We start from the raw sequence: 26,424 nt of genomic DNA on the forward strand, positions 1-26,424 counted from the left end.
AGCTGAACGCTAACACTGCATACTCGTTCCACTTCCAGAACCGGGCTACGGCGAGGCAGTTCTCCGGGGGAAAACGGCCCTTCGCGAAGGGCAGATCTGCCGAGCTCATTGCGGGAAAGCGAAAGCAAAGGACGCTTTTCTCCCTCTAACCGCTTTCGTCAGAGGAACGGGGGAAGTCACAGTGTTCTTTCTCTCCCTGAGATACACACAATCTGACGTTGCCTCTGAGCTCCGTTGCTGGCAAAGAACTGAAACTGACATACATTCCTGTGGGGAAACACAGGGCTTTGCTAGGATTTCTCTAGGCAGTGTGTTTTCCCTGGGCCTCACTGTAGCAACACTATCTCGCAAGGGCAGAACTGCATGGGATTTCCTCTGCCAGGAGAGAGCTGCTGCTTTGTAGTTTGTGCTGGGAAACCTTGTTTTGGCAAGTGCGAATTGACCGCATTCAGGCAGAAAGAAAAGAGAATAGCAAGAGGCCTTTTCTCCCCGGCTGCTCTGCCAAGCCCTTCCAGCTCAAACTATGTCGTTGCTCCTCTGGAAGGATCCCTGCACCGCGGCGTAGTTTTTCCGAAGAAGCCCTGCGTTTGCAAGAGCAAATGAGGAATTCGTGGCAGGAAAGAGGAAGGAAAGAAAGTTTCTCTCCCTCTGCCTGCTTTGCTCAGAGGACCGGATGAAGTCAGGGAGTTCTCCCTTTCACTGAGAAACGTGCGGGCTGCTGTTGCCTGGGCGCTCTCTTCTTTGCAAAAGAGTCTGCAGTTCCACGCTTTGAACCGTGGAAAGGCGCCGGGCTCTGCTAAGACTTCCCCTGCGCTTCGTTTGCCCTGGGCCAAAGCGAGCCTTCACAATAGCTGAACGCTAACACTGCATACTCGTCCCACTTCCAGAACAGGGCTACCGCGAGGCAGTTCTCCGGGGGAAAACGGCCCTTCGCGAAGGGCAGATCTGCCGAGCTCATTGCGGGAAAGCGAAAGCAAAGGACGCTTTTCTCCCTCTAACCGCTTTCGTCAGAGGAACGGGGGAAGTCACAGTGTTCTTTCTCTCCCTGAGATACACACAATCTGACGTTGCCTCTGAGCTCCGTTGCTGGCAAAGAACTGAAACTGACATACATTCCTGTGGGGAAACACAGGGCTTTGCTAGGATTTCTCTAGGCAGTGTGTTTTCCCTGGGCCTCACTGTAGCAACACTATCTCGCCAGGGCAACACTGCATGGCACTTCCTCTGCCAGGAGAGAGCTGCTGCTTTGTAGTTTGTGCTGGGAAACCTTGTTTTGGCAAGTGCGAATTGACCGCATTCAGGCAGAAAGAAAAGAGAATAGCAAGAGGCCTTTTCTCCCCGGCTGCTCTGCCAAGCCCTTCCAGCTCAAACTATGTCGTTGCTCCTCTGGAAGGATCCCTGCACCGCGGCGTAGTTTTTCCGAAGAAGCCCTGCGTTTGCAAGAGCAAATGAGGAATTCGTGGCAGGAAAGAGGAAGGAAAGAAAGTTTCTCTCCCTCTGCCTGCTTTGCTCAGAGGACCGGATGAAGTCAGGGAGTTCTCCCTTTCACTGAGAAACGTGCGGGCTGCTGTTGCCTGGGCGCTCTCTTCTTTGCAAAAGAGTCTGCAGTTCCACGCTTTGAACCGTGGAAAGGCGCCGGGCTCTGCTAAGATTTCCCCCGGCGCTTCGTTTGCCCTGGGCCAAAGCGAGCCTTCACAATAGCTGAACGCTAACACTGCATACTCGTTCCACTTCCAGAACCGGGCTACGGCGAGGCAGTTCTCCGGGGGAAAACGGCCCTTCGCGAAGGGCAGATCTGCCGAGCTCATTGCGGGAAAGCGAAAGCAAAGGACGCTTTTCTCCCTCTAACCGCTTTCGTCAGAGGAACGGCGGAAGTCACAGTGTTCTTTCTCTCCCTGAGATACACACAATCTGACGTTGCCTCTGAGCTCCGTTGCTGGCAAAGAACTGAAAGTGACATACATTCCTGTGGGGAAACACAGGGCTTTGCTAGGATTTCTCTAGGCAGTGTGTTTTCCCTGGGCCTCACTGTAGCAACACTATCTCGCAAGGGCGGAACTGCATGGGATTTCTTCTGCCAGGAGAGAGCTGCTGCTTTGTAGTTTGTGCTGGGAAACCTTGTTTTGGCAAGTGCGAATTGACCGCATTCAGGCAGAAAGAAAAGAGAATAGCAAGAGGCCTTTTCTCCCCGGCTGCTCTGCCAAGCCCTTCCAGCTCAAACTATGTCGTTGCTCCTCTGGAAGGATCCCTGCACCGCGGCGTAGTTTTTCCGAAGAAGCCCTGCGTTTGCAAGAGCAAATGAGGAATTCGTGGCAGGAAAGAGGAAGGAAAGAAAGTTTCTCTCCCTCTGCCTGCTTTGCTCAGAGGACTGGATGAAGTCAGGGAGTTCTCCCTTTCACTGAGAAACGTGCGGGCTGCTGTTGCCTGGGCGCTCTCTTCTTTGCAAAAGAGTCTGCAGTTCCACGCTTTGAACCGTGGAAAGGCGCCGGGCTCTGCTAAGACTTCCCCTGCGCTTCGTTTGCCCTGGGCGAAAGCGAGCCTTCACAATAGCTGAACGCTAACACTGCATACTCGTCCCACTTCCAGAACAGGGCTACGGCGAGGCAGTTCTCCGGGGGAAAACGGCCCTTCGCGAAGGGCAGATCTGCCGAGCTCATTGCGGGAAAGCGAAAGCAAAGGACGCTTTTCTCCCTCTAACCGCTTTCGTCAGAGGAACGGGGGAAGTCACAGTGTTCTTTCTCTCCCTGAGATACACACAATCTGACGTTGCCTCTGAGCTCCGTTGCTGGCAAAGAACTGAAACTGACATACATTCCTGTGGGGAAACACAGGGCTTTGCTAGGATTTCTCTAGGCAGTGTGTTTTCCCTGGGCCTCACTGTAGCAACACTATCTCGCCAGGGCAGAACTGCATGGGATTTCCTCTGCCAGGAGAGAGCTGCTGCTTTGTAGTTTGTGCTGGGAAACCTTGTTTTGGCAAGTGCGAATTGACCGCATTCAGGCAGAAAGAAAAGAGAATAGCAAGAGGCCTTTTCTCCCCGGCTGCTCTGCCAAGCCCTTCCAGCTCAAACTATGTCGTTGCTCCTCTGGAAGGATCCCTGCACCGCGGCGTAGTTTTTCCGAAGAAGCCCTGCGTTTGCAAGAGCAAATGAGGAATTCGTGGCAGGAAAGAGGAAGGAAAGAAAGTTTCTCTCCCTCTGCCTGCTTTGCTCAGAGGACCGGATGAAGTCAGGGAGTTCTCCCTTTCACTGAGAAACGTGCGGGCTGCTGTTGCCTGGGCGCTCTCTTCTTTGCAAAAGAGTCTGCAGTTCCACGCTTTGAACCGTGGAAAGGCGCCGGGCTCTGCTAAGATTTCCCCCGGCGCTTCGTTTGCCCTGGGCCAAAGCGAGCCTTCACAATAGCTGAACGCTAACACTGCATACTCGTTCCACTTCCAGAACCGGGCTACGGCGAGGCAGTTCTCCGGGGGAAAACGGCCCTTCGCGAAGGGCAGATCTGCCGAGCTCATTGCGGGAAAGCGAAAGCAAAGGACGCTTTTCTCCCTCTAACCGCTTTCGTCAGAGGAACGGGGGAAGTCACAGTGTTCTTTCTCTCCCTGAGATACACACAATCTGACGTTGCCTCTGAGCTCCGTTGCTGGCAAAGAACTGAAACTGACATACATTCCTGTGGGGAAACACAGGGCTTTGCTAGGATTTCTCTAGGCAGTGTGTTTTCCCTGGGCCTCACTGTAGCAACACTATCTCGCAAGGGCAGAACTGCATGGGATTTCCTCTGCCAGGAGAGAGCTGCTGCTTTGTAGTTTGTGCTGGGAAACCTTGTTTTGGCAAGTGCGAATTGACCGCATTCAGGCAGAAAGAAAAGAGAATAGCAAGAGGCCTTTTCTCCCCGGCTGCTCTGCCAAGCCCTTCCAGCTCAAACTATGTCGTTGCTCCTCTGGAAGGATCCCTGCACCGCGGCGTAGTTTTTCCGAAGAAGCCCTGCGTTTGCAAGAGCAAATGAGGAATTCGTGGCAGGAAAGAGGAAGGAAAGAAAGTTTCTCTCCCTCTGCCTGCTTTGCTCAGAGGACCGGATGAAGTCAGGGAGTTCTCCCTTTCACTGAGAAACGTGCGGGCTGCTGTTGCCTGGGCGCTCTCTTCTTTGCAAAAGAGTCTGCAGTTCCACGCTTTGAACCGTGGAAAGGCGCCGGGCTCTGCTAAGACTTCCCCTGCGCTTCGTTTGCCCTGGGCCAAAGCGAGCCTTCACAATAGCTGAACGCTAACACTGCATACTCGTCCCACTTCCAGAACAGGGCTACCGCGAGGCAGTTCTCCGGGGGAAAACGGCCCTTCGCGAAGGGCAGATCTGCCGAGCTCATTGCGGGAAAGCGAAAGCAAAGGACGCTTTTCTCCCTCTAACCGCTTTCGTCAGAGGAACGGGGGAAGTCACAGTGTTCTTTCTCTCCCTGAGATACACACAATCTGACGTTGCCTCTGAGCTCCGTTGCTGGCAAAGAACTGAAACTGACATACATTCCTGTGGGGAAACACAGGGCTTTGCTAGGATTTCTCTAGGCAGTGTGTTTTCCCTGGGCCTCACTGTAGCAACACTATCTCGCCAGGGCAACACTGCATGGCACTTCCTCTGCCAGGAGAGAGCTGCTGCTTTGTAGTTTGTGCTGGGAAACCTTGTTTTGGCAAGTGCGAATTGACCGCATTCAGGCAGAAAGAAAAGAGAATAGCAAGAGGCCTTTTCTCCCCGGCTGCTCTGCCAAGCCCTTCCAGCTCAAACTATGTCGTTGCTCCTCTGGAAGGATCCCTGCACCGCGGCGTAGTTTTTCCGAAGAAGCCCTGCGTTTGCAAGAGCAAATGAGGAATTCGTGGCAGGAAAGAGGAAGGAAAGAAAGTTTCTCTCCCTCTGCCTGCTTTGCTCAGAGGACCGGATGAAGTCAGGGAGTTCTCCCTTTCACTGAGAAACGTGCGGGCTGCTGTTGCCTGGGCGCTCTCTTCTTTGCAAAAGAGTCTGCAGTTCCACGCTTTGAACCGTGGAAAGGCGCCGGGCTCTGCTAAGATTTCCCCCGGCGCTTCGTTTGCCCTGGGCCAAAGCGAGCCTTCACAATAGCTGAACGCTAACACTGCATACTCGTTCCACTTCCAGAACCGGGCTACGGCGAGGCAGTTCTCCGGGGGAAAACGGCCCTTCGCGAAGGGCAGATCTGCCGAGCTCATTGCGGGAAAGCGAAAGCAAAGGACGCTTTTCTCCCTCTAACCGCTTTCGTCAGAGGAACGGCGGAAGTCACAGTGTTCTTTCTCTCCCTGAGATACACACAATCTGACGTTGCCTCTGAGCTCCGTTGCTGGCAAAGAACTGAAAGTGACATACATTCCTGTGGGGAAACACAGGGCTTTGCTAGGATTTCTCTAGGCAGTGTGTTTTCCCTGGGCCTCACTGTAGCAACACTATCTCGCAAGGGCGGAACTGCATGGGATTTCTTCTGCCAGGAGAGAGCTGCTGCTTTGTAGTTTGTGCTGGGAAACCTTGTTTTGGCAAGTGCGAATTGACCGCATTCAGGCAGAAAGAAAAGAGAATAGCAAGAGGCCTTTTCTCCCCGGCTGCTCTGCCAAGCCCTTCCAGCTCAAACTATGTCGTTGCTCCTCTGGAAGGATCCCTGCACCGCGGCGTAGTTTTTCCGAAGAAGCCCTGCGTTTGCAAGAGCAAATGAGGAATTCGTGGCAGGAAAGAGGAAGGAAAGAAAGTTTCTCTCCCTCTGCCTGCTTTGCTCAGAGGACTGGATGAAGTCAGGGACTTCTCCCTTTCACTGAGAAACGTGCGGGCTGCTGTTGCCTGGGCGCTCTCTTCTTTGCAAAAGAGTCTGCAGTTCCACGCTTTGAACCGTGGAAAGGCGCCGGGCTCTGCTAAGACTTCCCCTGCGCTTCGTTTGCCCTGGGCCAAAGCGAGCCTTCACAATAGCTGAACGCTAACACTGCATACTCGTCCCACTTCCAGAACAGGGCTACGGCGAGGCAGTTCTCCGGGGGAAAACGGCCCTTCGCGAAGGGCAGATCTGCCGAGCTCATTGCGGGAAAGCGAAAGCAAAGGACGCTTTTCTCCCTCTAACCGCTTTCGTCAGAGGAACGGGGGAAGTCACAGTGTTCTTTCTCTCCCTGAGATACACACAATCTGACGTTGCCTCTGAGCTCCGTTGCTGGCAAAGAACTGAAACTGACATACATTCCTGTGGGGAAACACAGGGCTTTGCTACGATTTCTCTAGGCAGTGTGTTTTCCCTGGGCCTCACTGTAGCAACACTATCTCGCCAGGGCAGAACTGCATGGGATTTCCTCTGCCAGGAGAGAGCTGCTGCTTTGTAGTTTGTGCTGGGAAACCTTGTTTTGGCAAGTGCGAATTGACCGCATTCAGGCAGAAAGAAAAGAGAATAGCAAGAGGCCTTTTCTCCCCGGCTGCTCTGCCAAGCCCTTCCAGCTCAAACTATGTCGTTGCTCCTCTGGAAGGATCCCTGCACCGCGGCGTAGTTTTTCCGAAGAAGCCCTGCGTTTGCAAGAGCAAATGAGGAATTCGTGGCAGGAAAGAGGAAGGAAAGAAAGTTTCTCTCCCTCTGCCTGCTTTGCTCAGAGGACCGGATGAAGTCAGGGAGTTCTCCCTTTCACTGAGAAACGTGCGGGCTGCTGTTGCCTGGGCGCTCTCTTCTCTGCAAAAGAGTCTGCAGTTCCACGCTTTGAACCGTGGAAAGGCGCCGGGCTCTGCTAAGATTTCCCCCGGCGCTTCGTTTGCCCTGGGCCAAAGCGAGCCTTCACAATAGCTGAACGCTAACACTGCATACTCGTTCCACTTCCAGAACCGGGCTACGGCGAGGCAGTTCTCCGGGGGAAAACGGCCCTTCGCGAAGGGCAGATCTGCCGAGCTCATTGCGGGAAAGCGAAAGCAAAGGACGCTTTTCTCCCTCTAACCGCTTTCGTCAGAGGAACGGGGGAAGTCACAGTGTTCTTTCTCTCCCTGAGATACACACAATCTGACGTTGCCTCTGAGCTCCGTTGCTGGCAAAGAACTGAAAGTGACATACATTCCTGTGGGGAAACACAGGGCTTTGCTAGGATTTCTCTAGGCAGTGTGTTTTCCCTGGGCCTCACTGTAGCAACACTATCTCGCCAGGGCAGAACTGCATGGGATTTCCTCTGCCAGGAGAGAGCTGCTGCTTTGTAGTTTGTGCTGGGAAACCTTGTTTTGGCAAGTGCGAATTGACCGCATTCAGGCAGAAAGAAAAGAGAATAGCAAGAGGCCTTTTCTCCCCGGCTGCTCTGCCAAGCCCTTCCAGCTCAAACTATGTCGTTGCTCCTCTGGAAGGATCCCTGCACCGCGGCGTAGTTTTTCCGAAGAAGCCCTGCGTTTGCAAGAGCAAATGAGGAATTCGTGGCAGGAAAGAGGAAGGAAAGAAAGTTTCTCTCCCTCTGCCTGCTTTGCTCAGAGGACCGGATGAAGTCAGGGAGTTCTCCCTTTCACTGAGAAACGTGCGGGCTGCTGTTGCCTGGGCGCTCTCTTCTTTGCAAAAGAGTCTGCAGTTCCACGCTTTGAACCGTGGAAAGGCGCCGGGCTCTGCTAAGACTTCCCCTGCGCTTCGTTTGCCCTGGGCCAAAGCGAGCCTTCACAATAGCTGAACGCTAACACTGCATACTCGTCCCACTTCCAGAACAGGGCTACCGCGAGGCAGTTCTCCGGGGGAAAACGGCCCTTCGCGAAGGGCAGATCTGCCGAGCTCATTGCGGGAAAGCGAAAGCAAAGGACGCTTTTCTCCCTCTAACCGCTTTCGTCAGAGGAACGGGGGAAGTCACAGTGTTCTTTCTCTCCCTGAGATACACACAATCTGACGTTGCCTCTGAGCTCCGTTGCTGGCAAAGAACTGAAACTGACATACATTCCTGTGGGGAAACACAGGGCTTTGCTAGGATTTCTCTAGGCAGTGTGTTTTCCCTGGGCCTCACTGTAGCAACACTATCTCGCCAGGGCAACACTGCATGGCACTTCCTGTGCCAGGAGAGAGCTGCTGCTTTGTAGTTTGTGCTGGGAAACCTTGTTTTGGCAAGTGCGAATTGACCGCATTCAGGCAGAAAGAAAAGAGAATAGCAAGAGGCCTTTTCTCCCCGGCTGCTCTGCCAAGCCCTTCCAGCTCAAACTATGTCGTTGCTCCTCTGGAAGGATCCCTGCACCGCGGCGTAGTTTTTCCGAAGAAGCCCTGCGTTTGCAAGAGCAAATGAGGAATTCGTGGCAGGAAAGAGGAAGGAAAGAAAGTTTCTCTCCCTCTGCCTGCTTTGCTCAGAGGACTGGATGAAGTCAGGGAGTTCTCCCTTTCACTGAGAAACGTGCGGGCTGCTGTTGCCTGGGCGCTCTCTTCTTTGCAAAAGAGTCTGCAGTTCCACGCTTTGAACCGTGGAAAGGCGCCGGGCTCTGCTAAGACTTCCCCTGCGCTTCGTTTGCCCTGGGCCAAAGCGAGCCTTCACAATAGCTGAACGCTAACACTGCATACTCGTCCCACTTCCAGAACAGGGCTACCGCGAGGCAGTTCTCCGGGGGAAAACGGCCCTTCGCGAAGGGCAGATCTGCCGAGCTCATTGCGGGAAAGCGAAAGCAAAGGACGCTTTTCTCCCTCTAACCGCTTTCGTCAGAGGAACGGGGGAAGTCACAGTGTTCTTTCTCTCCCTGAGATACACACAATCTGACGTTGCCTCTGAGCTCCGTTGCTGGCAAAGAACTGAAACTGACATACATTCCTGTGGGGAAACACAGGGCTTTGCTAGGATTTCTCTAGGCAGTGTGTTTTCCCTGGGCCTCACTGTAGCAACACTATCTCGCAAGGGCAGAACTGCATGGGATTTCCTCCGCCAGGAGAGAGCTGCTGCTTTGTAGTTTGTGCTGGGAAACCTTGCTTTGGCAAGTGCGAATTGACCGCATTCAGGCAGAAAGAAAAGAGAATAGCAAGAGGCCTTTTCTCCCCGGCTGCTCTGCCAAGCCCTTCCAGCTCAAACTATGTCGTTGCTCCTCTGGAAGGATCCCTGCACCGCGGCGTAGTTTTTCCGAAGAAGCCCTGCGTTTGCAAGAGCAAATGAGGAATTCGTGGCAGGAAAGAGGAAGGAAAGAAAGTTTCTCTCCCTCTGCCTGCTTTGCTCAGAGGACCGGATGAAGTCAGGGAGTTCTCCCTTTCACTGAGAAACGTGCGGGCTGCTGTTGCCTGGGCGCTCTCTTCTTTGCAAAAGAGTCTGCAGTTCCACGCTTTGAACCGTGGAAAGGCGCCGGGCTCTGCTAAGATTTCCCCCGGCGCTTCGTTTGCCCTGGGCCAAAGCGAGCCTTCACAATAGCTGAACGCTAACACTGCATACTCGTTCCACTTCCAGAACCGGGCTACGGCGAGGCAGTTCTCCGGGGGAAAACGGCCCTTCGCGAAGGGCAGATCTGCCGAGCTCATTGCGGGAAAGCGAAAGCAAAGGACGCTTTTCTCCCTCTAACCGCTTTCGTCAGAGGAACGGGGGAAGTCACAGTGTTCTTTCTCTCCCTGAGATACACACAATCTGACGTTGCCTCTGAGCTCCGTTGCTGGCAAAGAACTGAAACTGACATACATTCCTGTGGGGAAACACAGGGCTTTGCTAGGATTTCTCTAGGCAGTGTGTTTTCCCTGGGCCTCACTGTAGCAACACTATCTCGCCAGGGCAGAACTGCATGGGATTTCCTCTGCCAGGAGAGAGCTGCTGCTTTGTAGTTTGTGCTGGGAAACCTTGTTTTGGCAAGTGCGAATTGACCGCATTCAGGCAGAAAGAAAAGAGAATAGCAAGAGGCCTTTTCTCCCCGGCTGCTCTGCCAAGCCCTTCCAGCTCAAACTATGTCGTTGCTCCTCTGGAAGGATCCCTGCACCGCGGCGTAGTTTTTCCGAAGAAGCCCTGCGTTTGCAAGAGCAAATGAGGAATTCGTGGCAGGAAAGAGGAAGGAAAGAAAGTTTCTCTCCCTCTGCCTGCTTTGCTCAGAGGACCGGATGAAGTCAGGGAGTTCTCCCTTTCACTGAGAAACGTGCGGGCTGCTGTTGCCTGGGCGCTCTCTTCTTTGCAAAAGAGTCTGCAGTTCCACGCTTTGAACCGTGGAAAGGCGCCGGGCTCTGCTAAGACTTCCCCTGCGCTTCGTTTGCCCTGGGCCAAAGCGAGCCTTCACAATAGCTGAACGCTAACACTGCATACTCGTCCCACTTCCAGAACAGGGCTACCGCGAGGCAGTTCTCCGGGGGAAAACGGCCCTTCGCGAAGGGCAGATCTGCCGAGCTCATTGCGGGAAAGCGAAAGCAAAGGACGCTTTTCTCCCTCTAACCGCTTTCGTCAGAGGAACGGGGGAAGTCACAGTGTTCTTTCTCTCCCTGAGATACACACAATCTGACGTTGCCTCTGAGCTCCGTTGCTGGCAAAGAACTGAAAGTGACATACATTCCTGTGGGGAAACACAGGGCTTTGCTACGATTTCTCTAGGCAGTGTGTTTTCCCTGGGCCTCACTGTAGCAACACTATCTCGCCAGGGCAACACTGCATGGCACTTCCTCTGCCAGGAGAGAGCTGCTGCTTTGTAGTTTGTGCTGGGAAACCTTGTTTTGGCAAGTGCGAATTGACCGCATTCAGGCAGAAAGAAAAGAGAATAGCAAGAGGCCTTTTCTCCCCGGCTGCTCTGCCAAGCCCTTCCAGCTCAAACTATGTCGTTGCTCCTCTGGAAGGATCCCTGCACCGCGGCGTAGTTTTTCCGAAGAAGCCCTGCGTTTGCAAGAGCAAATGAGGAATTCGTGGCAGGAAAGAGGAAGGAAAGAAAGTTTCTCTCCCTCTGCCTGCTTTGCTCAGAGGACCGGATGAAGTCAGGGAGTTCTCCCTTTCACTGAGAAACGTGCGGGCTGCTGTTGCCTGGGCGCTCTCTTCTTTGCAAAAGAGTCTGCAGTTCCACGCTTTGAACCGTGGAAAGGCGCCGGGCTCTGCTAAGATTTCCCCCGGCGCTTCGTTTGCCCTGGGCCAAAGCGAGCCTTCACAATAGCTGAACGCTAACACTGCATACTCGTTCCACTTCCAGAACCGGGCTACGGCGAGGCAGTTCTCCGGGGGAAAACGGCCCTTCGCGAAGGGCAGATCTGCCGAGCTCATTGCGGGAAAGCGAAAGCAAAGGACGCTTTTCTCCCTCTAACCGCTTTCGTCAGAGGAACGGGGGAAGTCACAGTGTTCTTTCTCTCCCTGAGATACACACAATCTGACGTTGCCTCTGAGCTCCGTTGCTGGCAAAGAACTGAAACTGACATACATTCCTGTGGGGAAACACAGGGCTTTGCTAGGATTTCTCTAGGCAGTGTGTTTTCCCTGGGCCTCACTGTAGCAACACTATCTCGCCAGGGCAACACTGCATGACACTTCCTCTGCCAGGAGAGAGCTGCTGCTTTGTAGTTTGTGCTGGGAAACCTTGTTTTGGCAAGTGCGAATTGACCGCATTCAGGCAGAAAGAAAAGAGAATAGCAAGAGGCCTTTTCTCCCCGGCTGCTCTGCCAAGCCCTTCCAGCTCAAACTATGTCGTTGCTCCTCTGGAAGGATCCCTGCACCGCGGCGTAGTTTTTCCGAAGAAGCCCTGCGTTTGCAAGAGCAAATGAGGAATTCGTGGCAGGAAAGAGGAAGGAAAGAAAGTTTCTCTCCCTCTGCCTGCTTTGCTCAGAGGACTGGATGAAGTCAGGGAGTTCTCCCTTTCACTGAGAAACGTGCGGGCTGCTGTTGCCTGGGCGCTCTCTTCTTTGCAAAAGAGTCTGCAGTTCCACGCTTTGAACCGTGGAAAGGCGCCGGGCTCTGCTAAGACTTCCCCTGCGCTTCGTTTGCCCTGGGCCAAAGCGAGCCTTCACAATAGCTGAACGCTAACACTGCATACTCGTCCCACTTCCAGAACAGGGCTACGGCGAGGCAGTTCTCCGGGGGAAAACGGCCCTTCGCGAAGGGCAGATCTGCCGAGCTCATTGCGGGAAAGCGAAAGCAAAGGACGCTTTTCTCCCTCTAACCGCTTTCGTCAGAGGAACGGGGGAAGTCACAGTGTTCTTTCTCTCCCTGAGATACACACAATCTGACGTTGCCTCTGAGCTCCGTTGCTGGCAAAGAACTGAAACTGACATACATTCCTGTGGGGAAACACAGGGCTTTGCTACGATTTCTCTAGGCAGTGTGTTTTCCCTGGGCCTCACTGTAGCAACACTATCTCGCCAGGGCAACACTGCATGGCACTTCCTCTGCCAGGAGAGAGCTGCTGCTTTGTAGTTTGTGCTGGGAAACCTTGTTTTGGCAAGTGCGAATTGACCGCATTCAGGCAGAAAGAAAAGAGAATAGCAAGAGGCCTTTTCTCCCCGGCTGCTCTGCCAAGCCCTTCCAGCTCAAACTATGTCGTTGCTCCTCTGGAAGGATCCCTGCACCGCGGCGTAGTTTTTCCGAAGAAGCCCTGCGTTTGCAAGAGCAAATGAGGAATTCGTGGCAGGAAAGAGGAAGGAAAGAAAGTTTCTCTCCCTCTGCCTGCTTTGCTCAGAGGACCGGATGAAGTCAGGGAGTTCTCCCTTTCACTGAGAAACGTGCGGGCTGCTGTTGCCTGGGCGCTCTCTTCTTTGCAAAAGAGTCTGCAGTTCCACGCTTTGAACCGTGGAAAGGCGCCGGGCTCTGCTAAGATTTCCCCCGGCGCTTCGTTTGCCCTGGGCCAAAGCGAGCCTTCACAATAGCTGAACGCTAACACTGCATACTCGTTCCACTTCCAGAACCGGGCTACGGCGAGGCAGTTCTCCGGGGGAAAACGGCCCTTCGCGAAGGGCAGATCTGCCGAGCTCATTGCGGGAAAGCGAAAGCAAAGGACGCTTTTCTCCCTCTAACCGCTTTCGTCAGAGGAACGGGGGAAGTCACAGTGTTCTTTCTCTCCCTGAGATACACACAATCTGACGTTGCCTCTGAGCTCCGTTGCTGGCAAAGAACTGAAACTGACATACATTCCTGTGGGGAAACACAGGGCTTTGCTAGGATTTCTCTAGGCAGTGTGTTTTCCCTGGGCCTCACTGTAGCAACACTATCTCGCCAGGGCAGAACTGCATGGGATTTCCTCTGCCAGGAGAGAGCTGCTGCTTTGTAGTTTGTGCTGGGAAACCTTGTTTTGGCAAGTGCGAATTGACCGCATTCAGGCAGAAAGAAAAGAGAATAGCAAGAGGCCTTTTCTCCCCGGCTGCTCTGCCAAGCCCTTCCAGCTCAAACTATGTCGTTGCTCCTCTGGAAGGATCCCTGCACCGCGGCGTAGTTTTTCCGAAGAAGCCCTGCGTTTGCAAGAGCAAATGAGGAATTCGTGGCAGGAAAGAGGAAGGAAAGAAAGTTTCTCTCCCTCTGCCTGCTTTGCTCAGAGGACCGGATGAAGTCAGGGAGTTCTCCCTTTCACTGAGAAACGTGCGGGCTGCTGTTGCCTGGGCGCTCTCTTCTTTGCAAAAGAGTCTGCAGTTCCACGCTTTGAACCGTGGAAAGGCGCCGGGCTCTGCTAAGACTTCCCCTGCGCTTCGTTTGCCCTGGGCCAAAGCGAGCCTTCACAATAGCTGAACGCTAACACTGCATACTCGTCCCACTTCCAGAACAGGGCTACCGCGAGGCAGTTCTCCGGGGGAAAACGGCCCTTCGCGAAGGGCAGATCTGCCGAGCTCATTGCGGGAAAGCGAAAGCAAAGGACGCTTTTCTCCCTCTAACCGCTTTCGTCAGAGGAACGGGGGAAGTCACAGTGTTCTTTCTCTCCCTGAGATACACACAATCTGACGTTGCCTCTGAGCTCCGTTGCTGGCAAAGAACTGAAACTGACATACATTCCTGTGGGGAAACACAGGGCTTTGCTAGGATTTCTCTAGGCAGTGTGTTTTCCCTGGGCCTCACTGTAGCAACACTATCTCGCAAGGGCAGAACTGCATGGGATTTCCTCTGCCAGGAGAGAGCTGCTGCTTTGTAGTTTGTGCTGGGAAACCTTGTTTTGGCAAGTGCGAATTGACCGCATTCAGGCAGAAAGAAAAGAGAATAGCAAGAGGCCTTTTCTCCCCGGCTGCTCTGCCAAGCCCTTCCAGCTCAAACTATGTCGTTGCTCCTCTGGAAGGATCCCTGCACCGCGGCGTAGTTTTTCCGAAGAAGCCCTGCGTTTGCAAGAGCAAATGAGGAATTCGTGGCAGGAAAGAGGAAGGAAAGAAAGTTTCTCTCCCTCTGCCTGCTTTGCTCAGAGGACCGGATGAAGTCAGGGAGTTCTCCCTTTCACTGAGAAACGTGCGGGCTGCTGTTGCCTGGGCGCTCTCTTCTTTGCAAAAGAGTCTGCAGTTCCACGCTTTGAACCGTGGAAAGGCGCCGGGCTCTGCTAAGACTTCCCCTGCGCTTCGTTTGCCCTGGGCCAAAGCGAGCCTTCACAATAGCTGAACGCTAACACTGCATACTCGTTCCACTTCCAGAACCGGGCTACGGCGAGGCAGTTCTCCGGGGGAAAACGGCCCTTCGCGAAGGGCAGATCTGCCGAGCTCATTGCGGGAAAGCGAAAGCAAAGGACGCTTTTCTCCCTCTAACCGCTTTCGTCAGAGGAACGGGGGAAGTCACAGTGTTCTTTCTCTCCCTGAGATACACACAATCTGACGTTGCCTCTGAGCTCCGTTGCTGGCAAAGAACTGAAAGTGACATACATTCCTGTGGGGAAACACAGGGCTTTGCTAGGATTTCTCTAGGCAGTGTGTTTTCCCTGGGCCTCACTGTAGCAACACTATCTCGCAAGGGCGGAACTGCATGGGATTTCTTCTGCCAGGAGAGAGCTGCTGCTTTGTAGTTTGTGCTGGGAAACCTTGTTTTGGCAAGTGCGAATTGACCGCATTCAGGCAGAAAGAAAAGAGAATAGCAAGAGGCCTTTTCTCCCCGGCTGCTCTGCCAAGCCCTTCCAGCTCAAACTATGTCGTTGCTCCTCTGGAAGGATCCCTGCACCGCGGCGTAGTTTTTCCGAAGAAGCCCTGCGTTTGCAAGAGCAAATGAGGAATTCGTGGCAGGAAAGAGGAAGGAAAGAAAGTTTCTCTCCCTCTGCCTGCTTTGCTCAGAGGACTGGATGAAGTCAGGGAGTTCTCCCTTTCACTGAGAAACGTGCGGGCTGCTGTTGCCTGGGCGCTCTCTTCTTTGCAAAAGAGTCTGCAGTTCCACGCTTTGAACCGTGGAAAGGCGCCGGGCTCTGCTAAGACTTCCCCTGCGCTTCGTTTGCCCTGGGCCAAAGCGAGCCTTCACAATAGCTGAACGCTAACACTGCATACTCGTCCCACTTCCAGAACAGGGCTACGGCGAGGCAGTTCTCCGGGGGAAAACGGCCCTTCGCGAAGGGCAGATCTGCCGAGCTCATTGCGGGAAAGCGAAAGCAAAGGACGCTTTTCTCCCTCTAACCGCTTTCGTCAGAGGAACGGGGGAAGTCACAGTGTTCTTTCTCTCCCTGAGATACACACAATCTGACGTTGCCTCTGAGCTCCGTTGCTGGCAAAGAACTGAAACTGACATACATTCCTGTGGGGAAACACAGGGCTTTGCTACGATTTCTCTAGGCAGTGTGTTTTCCCTGGGCCTCACTGTAGCAACACTATCTCGCCAGGGCAACACTGCATGGCACTTCCTCTGCCAGGAGAGAGCTGCTGCTTTGTAGTTTGTGCTGGGAAACCTTGTTTTGGCAAGTGCGAATTGACCGCATTCAGGCAGAAAGAAAAGAGAATAGCAAGAGGCCTTTTCTCCCCGGCTGCTCTGCCAAGCCCTTCCAGCTCAAACTATGTCGTTGCTCCTCTGGAAGGATCCCTGCACCGCGGCGTAGTTTTTCCGAAGAAGCCCTGCGTTTGCAAGAGCAAATGAGGAATTCGTGGCAGGAAAGAGGAAGGAAAGAAAGTTTCTCTCCCTCTGCCTGCTTTGCTCAGAGGACCGGATGAAGTCAGGGAGTTCTCCCTTTCACTGAGAAACGTGCGGGCTGCTGTTGCCTGGGCGCTCTCTTCTTTGCAAAAGAGTCTGCAGTTCCACGCTTTGAACCGTGGAAAGGCGCCGGGCTCTGCTAAGATTTCCCCCGGCGCTTCGTTTGCCCTGGGCCAAAGCGAGCCTTCACAATAGCTGAACGCTAACACTGCATACTCGTTCCACTTCCAGAACCGGGCTACGGCGAGGCAGTTCTCCGGGGGAAAACGGCCCTTCGCGAAGGGCAGATCTGCCGAGCTCATTGCGGGAAAGCGAAAGCAAAGGACGCTTTTCTCCCTCTAACCGCTTTCGTCAGAGGAACGGGGGAAGTCACAGTGTTCTTTCTCTCCCTGAGATACACACAATCTGACGTTGCCTCTGAGCTCCGTTGCTGGCAAAGAACTGAAACTGACATACATTCCTGTGGGGAAACACAGGGCTTTGCTAGGATTTCTCTAGGCAGTGTGTTTTCCCTGGGCCTCACTGTAGCAACACTATCTCGCAAGGGCAGAACTGCATGGGATTTCCTCCGCCAGGAGAGAGCTGCTGCTTTGTAGTTTGTGCTGGGAAACCTTGCTTTGGCAAGTGCGAATTGACCGCATTCAGGCAGAAAGAAAAGAGAATAGCAAGAGGCCTTTTCTCCCCGGCTGCTCTGCCAAGCCCTTCCAGCTCAAACTATGTCGTTGCTCCTCTGGAAGGATCCCTGCACCGCGGCGTAGTTTTTCCGAAGAAGCCCTGCGTTTGCAAGAGCAAATGAGGAATTCGTGGCAGGAAAGAGGAAGGAAAGAAAGTTTCTCTCCCTCTGCCTGCTTTGCTCAGAGGACCGGATGAAGTCAGGGAGTTCTCCCTTTCACTGAGAAACGTGCGGGCTGCTGTTGCCTGGGCGCTCTCTTCTTTGCAAAAGAGTCTGCAGTTCCACGCTTTGAACCGTGGAAAGGCGCCGGGCTCTGCTAAGACTTCCCCTGCGCTTCGTTTGCCCTGGGCCAAAGCGAGCCTTCACAATAGCTGAACGCTAACACTGCATACTCGTCCCACTTCCAGAACAGGGCTACCGCGAGGCAGTTCTCCGGGGGAAAACGGCCCTTCGCGAAGGGCAGATCTGCCGAGCTCATTGCGGGAAAGCGAAAGCAAAGGACGCTTTTCTCCCTCTAACCGCTTTCGTCAGAGGAACGGGGGAAGTCACAGTGTTCTTTCTCTCCCTGAGATACACACAATCTGACGTTGCCTCTGAGCTCCGTTGCTGGCAAAGAACTGAAACTGACATACATTCCTGTGGGGAAACACAGGGCTTTGCTACGATTTCTCTAGGCAGTGTGTTTTCCCTGGGCCTCACTGTAGCAACACTATCTCGCCAGGGCAACACTGCATGGCACTTCCTCTGCCAGGAGAGAGCTGCTGCTTTGTAGTTTGTGCTGGGAAACCTTGTTTTGGCAAGTGCGAATTGACCGCATTCAGGCAGAAAGAAAAGAGAATAGCAAGAGGCCTTTTCTCCCCGGCTGCTCTGCCAAGCCCTTCCAGCTCAAACTATGTCGTTGCTCCTCTGGAAGGATCCCTGCACCGCGGCGTAGTTTTTCCGAAGAAGCCCTGCGTTTGCAAGAGCAAATGAGGAATTCGTGGCAGGAAAGAGGAAGGAAAGAAAGTTTCTCTCCCTCTGCCTGCTTTGCTCAGAGGACCGGATGAAGTCAGGGAGTTCTCCCTTTCACTGAGAAACGTGCGGGCTGCTGTTGCCTGGGCGCTCTCTTCTTTGCAAAAGAGTCTGCAGTTCCACGCTTTGAACCGTGGAAAGGCGCCGGGCTCTGCTAAGATTTCCCCCGGCGCTTCGTTTGCCCTGGGCCAAAGCGAGCCTTCACAATAGCTGAACGCTAACACTGCATACTCGTTCCACTTCCAGAACCGGGCTACGGCGAGGCAGTTCTCCGGGGGAAAACGGCCCTTCGCGAAGGGCAGATCTGCCGAGCTCATTGCGGGAAAGCGAAAGCAAAGGACGCTTTTCTCCCTCTAACCGCTTTCGTCAGAGGAACGGGGGAAGTCACAGTGTTCTTTCTCTCCCTGAGATACACACAATCTGACGTTGCCTCTGAGCTCCGTTGCTGGCAAAGAACTGAAACTGACATACATTCCTGTGGGGAAACACAGGGCTTTGCTAGGATTTCTCTAGGCAGTGTGTTTTCCCTGGGCCTCACTGTAGCAACACTATCTCGCAAGGGCAGAACTGCATGGGATTTCCTCTGCCAGGAGAGAGCTGCTGCTTTGTAGTTTGTGCTGGGAAACCTTGTTTTGGCAAGTGCGAATTGACCGCATTCAGGCAGAAAGAAAAGAGAATAGCAAGAGGCCTTTTCTCCCCGGCTGCTCTGCCAAGCCCTTCCAGCTCAAACTATGTCGTTGCTCCTCTGGAAGGATCCCTGCACCGCGGCGTAGTTTTTCCGAAGAAGCCCTGCGTTTGCAAGAGCAAATGAGGAATTCGTGGCAGGAAAGAGGAAGGAAAGAAAGTTTCTCTCCCTCTGCCTGCTTTGCTCAGAGGACCGGATGAAGTCAGGGAGTTCTCCCTTTCACTGAGAAACGTGCGGGCTGCTGTTGCCTGGGCGCTCTCTTCTTTGCAAAAGAGTCTGCAGTTCCACGCTTTGAACCGTGGAAAGGCGCCGGGCTCTGCTAAGACTTCCCCTGCGCTTCGTTTGCCCTGGGCCAAAGCGAGCCTTCACAATAGCTGAACGCTAACACTGCATACTCGTTCCACTTCCAGAACCGGGCTACGGCGAGGCAGTTCTCCGGGGGAAAACGGCCCTTCGCGAAGGGCAGATCTGCCGAGCTCATTGCGGGAAAGCGAAAGCAAAGGACGCTTTTCTCCCTCTAACCGCTTTCGTCAGAGGAACGGGGGAAGTCACAGTGTTCTTTCTCTCCCTGAGATACACACAATCTGACGTTGCCTCTGAGCTCCGTTGCTGGCAAAGAACTGAAAGTGACATACATTCCTGTGGGGAAACACAGGGCTTTGCTAGGATTTCTCTAGGCAGTGTGTTTTCCCTGGGCCTCACTGTAGCAACACTATCTCGCAAGGGCGGAACTGCATGGGATTTCTTCTGCCAGGAGAGAGCTGCTGCTTTGTAGTTTGTGCTGGGAAACCTTGTTTTGGCAAGTGCGAATTGACCGCATTCAGGCAGAAAGAAAAGAGAATAGCAAGAGGCCTTTTCTCCCCGGCTGCTCTGCCAAGCCCTTCCAGCTCAAACTATGTCGTTGCTCCTCTGGAAGGATCCCTGCACCGCGGCGTAGTTTTTCCGAAGAAGCCCTGCGTTTGCAAGAGCAAATGAGGAATTCGTGGCAGGAAAGAGGAAGGAAAGAAAGTTTCTCTCCCTCTGCCTGCTTTGCTCAGAGGACTGGATGAAGTCAGGGAGTTCTCCCTTTCACTGAGAAACGTGCGGGCTGCTGTTGCCTGGGCGCTCTCTTCTTTGCAAAAGAGTCTGCAGTTCCACGCTTTGAACCGTGGAAAGGCGCCGGGCTCTGCTAAGACTTCCCCTGCGCTTCGTTTGCCCTGGGCCAAAGCGAGCCTTCACAATAGCTGAACGCTAACACTGCATACTCGTCCCACTTCCAGAACAGGGCTACGGCGAGGCAGTTCTCCGGGGGAAAACGGCCCTTCGCGAAGGGCAGATCTGCCGAGCTCATTGCGGGAAAGCGAAAGCAAAGGACGCTTTTCTCCCTCTAACCGCTTTCGTCAGAGGAACGGGGGAAGTCACAGTGTTCTTTCTCTCCCTGAGATACACACAATCTGACGTTGCCTCTGAGCTCCGTTGCTGGCAAAGAACTGAAACTGACATACATTCCTGTGGGGAAACACAGGGCTTTGCTACGATTTCTCTAGGCAGTGTGTTTTCCCTGGGCCTCACTGTAGCAACACTATCTCGCCAGGGCAACACTGCATGGCACTTCCTCTGCCAGGAGAGAGCTGCTGCTTTGTAGTTTGTGCTGGGAAACCTTGTTTTGGCAAGTGCGAATTGACCGCATTCAGGCAGAAAGAAAAGAGAATAGCAAGAGGCCTTTTCTCCCCGGCTGCTCTGCCAAGCCCTTCCAGCTCAAACTATGTCGTTGCTCCTCTGGAAGGATCCCTGCACCGCGGCGTAGTTTTTCCGAAGAAGCCCTGCGTTTGCAAGAGCAAATGAGGAATTCGTGGCAGGAAAGAGGAAGGAAAGAAAGTTTCTCTCCCTCTGCCTGCTTTGCTCAGAGGACCGGATGAAGTCAGGGAGTTCTCCCTTTCACTGAGAAACGTGCGGGCTGCTGTTGCCTGGGCGCTCTCTTCTTTGCAAAAGAGTCTGCAGTTCCACGCTTTGAACCGTGGAAAGGCGCCGGGCTCTGCTAAGATTTCCCCCGGCGCTTCGTTTGCCCTGGGCCAAAGCGAGCCTTCACAATAGCTGAACGCTAACACTGCATACTCGTTCCACTTCCAGAACCGGGCTACGGCGAGGCAGTTCTCCGGGGGAAAACGGCCCTTCGCGAAGGGCAGATCTGCCGAGCTCATTGCGGGAAAGCGAAAGCAAAGGACGCTTTTCTCCCTCTAACCGCTTTCGTCAGAGGAACGGGGGAAGTCACAGTGTTCTTTCTCTCCCTGAGATACACACAATCTGACGTTGCCTCTGAGCTCCGTTGCTGGCAAAGAACTGAAACTGACATACATTCCTGTGGGGAAACACAGGGCTTTGCTAGGATTTCTCTAGGCAGTGTGTTTTCCCTGGGCCTCACTGTAGCAACACTATCTCGCAAGGGCAGAACTGCATGGGATTTCCTCCGCCAGGAGAGAGCTGCTGCTTTGTAGTTTGTGCTGGGAAACCTTGCTTTGGCAAGTGCGAATTGACCGCATTCAGGCAGAAAGAAAAGAGAATAGCAAGAGGCCTTTTCTCCCCGGCTGCTCTGCCAAGCCCTTCCAGCTCAAACTATGTCGTTGCTCCTCTGGAAGGATCCCTGCACCGCGGCGTAGTTTTTCCGAAGAAGCCCTGCGTTTGCAAGAGCAAATGAGGAATTCGTGGCAGGAAAGAGGAAGGAAAGAAAGTTTCTCTCCCTCTGCCTGCTTTGCTCAGAGGACCGGATGAAGTCAGGGAGTTCTCCCTTTCACTGAGAAACGTGCGGGCTGCTGTTGCCTGGGCGCTCTCTTCTTTGCAAAAGAGTCTGCAGTTCCACGCTTTGAACCGTGGAAAGGCGCCGGGCTCTGCTAAGACTTCCCCTGCGCTTCGTTTGCCCTGGGCCAAAGCGAGCCTTCACAATAGCTGAACGCTAACACTGCATACTCGTCCCACTTCCAGAACAGGGCTACCGCGAGGCAGTTCTCCGGGGGAAAACGGCCCTTCGCGAAGGGCAGATCTGCCGAGCTCATTGCGGGAAAGCGAAAGCAAAGGACGCTTTTCTCCCTCTAACCGCTTTCGTCAGAGGAACGGGGGAAGTCACAGTGTTCTTTCTCTCCCTGAGATACACACAATCTGACGTTGCCTCTGAGCTCCGTTGCTGGCAAAGAACTGAAACTGACATACATTCCTGTGGGGAAACACAGGGCTTTGCTACGATTTCTCTAGGCAGTGTGTTTTCCCTGGGCCTCACTGTAGCAACACTATCTCGCCAGGGCAACACTGCATGGCACTTCCTCTGCCAGGAGAGAGCTGCTGCTTTGTAGTTTGTGCTGGGAAACCTTGTTTTGGCAAGTGCGAATTGACCGCATTCAGGCAGAAAGAAAAGAGAATAGCAAGAGGCCTTTTCTCCCCGGCTGCTCTGCCAAGCCCTTCCAGCTCAAACTATGTCGTTGCTCCTCTGGAAGGATCCCTGCACCGCGGCGTAGTTTTTCCGAAGAAGCCCTGCGTTTGCAAGAGCAAATGAGGAATTCGTGGCAGGAAAGAGGAAGGAAAGAAAGTTTCTCTCCCTCTGCCTGCTTTGCTCAGAGGACCGGATGAAGTCAGGGAGTTCTCCCTTTCACTGAGAAACGTGCGGGCTGCTGTTGCCTGGGCGCTCTCTTCTTTGCAAAAGAGTCTGCAGTTCCACGCTTTGAACCGTGGAAAGGCGCCGGGCTCTGCTAAGATTTCCCCCGGCGCTTCGTTTGCCCTGGGCCAAAGCGAGCCTTCACAATAGCTGAACGCTAACACTGCATACTCGTTCCACTTCCAGAACCGGGCTACGGCGAGGCAGTTCTCCGGGGGAAAACGGCCCTTCGCGAAGGGCAGATCTGCCGAGCTCATTGCGGGAAAGCGAAAGCAAAGGACGCTTTTCTCCCTCTAACCGCTTTCGTCAGAGGAACGGCGGAAGTCACAGTGTTCTTTCTCTCCCTGAGATACACACAATCTGACGTTGCCTCTGAGCTCCGTTGCTGGCAAAGAACTGAAAGTGACATACATTCCTGTGGGGAAACACAGGGCTTTGCTAGGATTTCTCTAGGCAGTGTGTTTTCCCTGGGCCTCACTGTAGCAACACTATCTCGCAAGGGCGGAACTGCATGGGATTTCTTCTGCCAGGAGAGAGCTGCTGCTTTGTAGTTTGTGCTGGGAAACCTTGTTTTGGCAAGTGCGAATTGACCGCATTCAGGCAGAAAGAAAAGAGAATAGCAAGAGGCCTTTTCTCCCCGGCTGCTCTGCCAAGCCCTTCCAGCTCAAACTATGTCGTTGCTCCTCTGGAAGGATCCCTGCACCGCGGCGTAGTTTTTCCGAAGAAGCCCTGCGTTTGCAAGAGCAAATGAGGAATTCGTGGCAGGAAAGAGGAAGGAAAGAAAGTTTCTCTCCCTCTGCCTGCTTTGCTCAGAGGACTGGATGAAGTCAGGGAGTTCTCCCTTTCACTGAGAAACGTGCGGGCTGCTGTTGCCTGGGCGCTCTCTTCTTTGCAAAAGAGTCTGCAGTTCCACGCTTTGAACCGTGGAAAGGCGCCGGGCTCTGCTAAGACTTCCCCTGCGCTTTGTTTGCCCTGGGCCAAAGCGAGCCTTCACAATAGCTGAACGCTAACACTGCATACTCGTCCCACTTCCAGAACAGGGCTACGGCGAGGCAGTTCTCCGGGGGAAAACGGCCCTTCGCGAAGGGCAGATCTGCCGAGCTCATTGCGGGAAAGCGAAAGCAAAGGACGCTTTTCTCCCTCTAACCGCTTTCGTCAGAGGAACGGGGGAAGTCACAGTGTTCTTTCTCTCCCTGAGATACACACAATCTGACGTTGCCTCTGAGCTCCGTTGCTGGCAAAGAACTGAAACTGACATACATTCCTGTGGGGAAACACAGGGCTTTGCTACGATTTCTCTAGGCAGTGTGTTTTCCCTGGGCCTCACTGTAGCAACACTATCTCGCCAGGGCAACACTGCATGGCACTTCCTCTGCCAGGAGAGAGCTGCTGCTTTGTAGTTTGTGCTGGGAAACCTTGTTTTGGCAAGTGCGAATTGACCGCATTCAGGCAGAAAGAAAAGAGAATAGCAAGAGGCCTTTTCTCCCCGGCTGCTCTGCCAAGCCCTTCCAGCTCAAACTATGTCGTTGCTCCTCTGGAAGGATCCCTGCACCGCGGCGTAGTTTTTCCGAAGAAGCCCTGCGTTTGCAAGAGCAAATGAGGAATTCGTGGCAGGAAAGAGGAAGGAAAGAAAGTTTCTCTCCCTCTGCCTGCTTTGCTCAGAGGACCGGATGAAGTCAGGGAGTTCTCCCTTTCACTGAGAAACGTGCGGGCTGCTGTTGCCTGGGCGCTCTCTTCTTTGCAAAAGAGTCTGCAGTTCCACGCTTTGAACCGTGGAAAGGCGCCGGGCTCTGCTAAGATTTCCCCCGGCGCTTCGTTTGCCCTGGGCCAAAGCGAGCCTTCACAATAGCTGAACGCTAACACTGCATACTCGTTCCACTTCCAGAACCGGGCTACGGCGAGGCAGTTCTCCGGGGGAAAACGGCCCTTCGCGAAGGGCAGATCTGCCGAGCTCATTGCGGGAAAGCGAAAGCAAAGGACGCTTTTCTCCCTCTAACCGCTTTCGTCAGAGGAACGGGGGAAGTCACAGTGTTCTTTCTCTCCCTGAGATACACACAATCTGACGTTGCCTCTGAGCTCCGTTGCTGGCAAAGAACTGAAACTGACATACATTCCTGTGGGGAAACACAGGGCTTTGCTAGGATTTCTCTAGGCAGTGTGTTTTCCCTGGGCCTCACTGTAGCAACACTATCTCGCAAGGGCAGAACTGCATGGGATTTCCTCCGCCAGGAGAGAGCTGCTGCTTTGTAGTTTGTGCTGGGAAACCTTGCTTTGGCAAGTGCGAATTGACCGCATTCAGGCAGAAAGAAAAGAGAATAGCAAGAGGCCTTTTCTCCCCGGCTGCTCTGCCAAGCCCTTCCAGCTCAAACTATGTCGTTGCTCCTCTGGAAGGATCCCTGCACCGCGGCGTAGTTTTTCCGAAGAAGCCCTGCGTTTGCAAGAGCAAATGAGGAATTCGTGGCAGGAAAGAGGAAGGAAAGAAAGTTTCTCTCCCTCTGCCTGCTTTGCTCAGAGGACCGGATGAAGTCAGGGAGTTCTCCCTTTCACTGAGAAACGTGCGGGCTGCTGTTGCCTGGGCGCTCTCTTCTTTGCAAAAGAGTCTGCAGTTCCACGCTTTGAACCGTGGAAAGGCGCCGGGCTCTGCTAAGACTTCCCCTGCGCTTCGTTTGCCCTGGGCCAAAGCGAGCCTTCACAATAGCTGAACGCTAACACTGCATACTCGTCCCACTTCCAGAACAGGGCTACCGCGAGGCAGTTCTCCGGGGGAAAACGGCCCTTCGCGAAGGGCAGATCTGCCGAGCTCATTGCGGGAAAGCGAAAGCAAAGGACGCTTTTCTCCCTCTAACCGCTTTCGTCAGAGGAACGGGGGAAGTCACAGTGTTCTTTCTCTCCCTGAGATACACACAATCTGACGTTGCCTCTGAGCTCCGTTGCTGGCAAAGAACTGAAACTGACATACATTCCTGTGGGGAAACACAGGGCTTTGCTACGATTTCTCTAGGCAGTGTGTTTTCCCTGGGCCTCACTGTAGCAACACTATCTCGCCAGGGCAACACTGCATGGCACTTCCTCTGCCAGGAGAGAGCTGCTGCTTTGTAGTTTGTGCTGGGAAACCTTGTTTTGGCAAGTGCGAATTGACCGCATTCAGGCAGAAAGAAAAGAGAATAGCAAGAGGCCTTTTCTCCCCGGCTGCTCTGCCAAGCCCTTCCAGCTCAAACTATGTCGTTGCTCCTCTGGAAGGATCCCTGCACCGCGGCGTAGTTTTTCCGAAGAAGCCCTGCGTTTGCAAGAGCAAATGAGGAATTCGTGGCAGGAAAGAGGAAGGAAAGAAAGTTTCTCTCCCTCTGCCTGCTTTGCTCAGAGGACCGGATGAAGTCAGGGAGTTCTCCCTTTCACTGAGAAACGTGCGGGCTGCTGTTGCCTGGGCGCTCTCTTCTTTGCAAAAGAGTCTGCAGTTCCACGCTTTGAACCGTGGAAAGGCGCCGGGCTCTGCTAAGATTTCCCCCGGCGCTTCGTTTGCCCTGGGCCAAAGCGAGCCTTCACAATAGCTGAACGCTAACACTGCATACTCGTTCCACTTCCAGAACCGGGCTACGGCGAGGCAGTTCTCCGGGGGAAAACGGCCCTTCGCGAAGGGCAGATCTGCCGAGCTCATTGCGGGAAAGCGAAAGCAAAGGACGCTTTTCTCCCTCTAACCGCTTTCGTCAGAGGAACGGGGGAAGTCACAGTGTTCTTTCTCTCCCTGAGATACACACAATCTGACGTTGCCTCTGAGCTCCGTTGCTGGCAAAGAACTGAAACTGACATACATTCCTGTGGGGAAACACAGGGCTTTGCTAGGATTTCTCTAGGCAGTGTGTTTTCCCTGGGCCTCACTGTAGCAACACTATCTCGCAAGGGCAGAACTGCATGGGATTTCCTCCGCCAGGAGAGAGCTGCTGCTTTGTAGTTTGTGCTGGGAAACCTTGCTTTGGCAAGTGCGAATTGACCGCATTCAGGCAGAAAGAAAAGAGAATAGCAAGAGGCCTTTTCTCCCCGGCTGCTCTGCCAAGCCCTTCCAGCTCAAACTATGTCGTTGCTCCTCTGGAAGGATCCCTGCACCGCGGCGTAGTTTTTCCGAAGAAGCCCTGCGTTTGCAAGAGCAAATGAGGAATTCGTGGCAGGAAAGAGGAAGGAAAGAAAGTTTCTCTCCCTCTGCCTGCTTTGCTCAGAGGACCGGATGAAGTCAGGGAGTTCTCCCTTTCACTGAGAAACGTGCGGGCTGCTGTTGCCTGGGCGCTCTCTTCTTTGCAAAAGAGTCTGCAGTTCCACGCTTTGAACCGTGGAAAGGCGCCGGGCTCTGCTAAGACTTCCCCTGCGCTTCGTTTGCCCTGGGCCAAAGCGAGCCTTCACAATAGCTGAACGCTAACACTGCATACTCGTCCCACTTCCAGAACAGGGCTACGGCGAGGCAGTTCTCCGGGGGAAAACGGCCCTTCGCGAAGGGC

This window comes from Elephas maximus, chromosome 5 (assembly GCF_024166365.1).
Source record: "Elephas maximus indicus isolate mEleMax1 chromosome 5, mEleMax1 primary haplotype, whole genome shotgun sequence".
Taxonomy (NCBI): Eukaryota; Metazoa; Chordata; class Mammalia; order Proboscidea; family Elephantidae; genus Elephas; species Elephas maximus.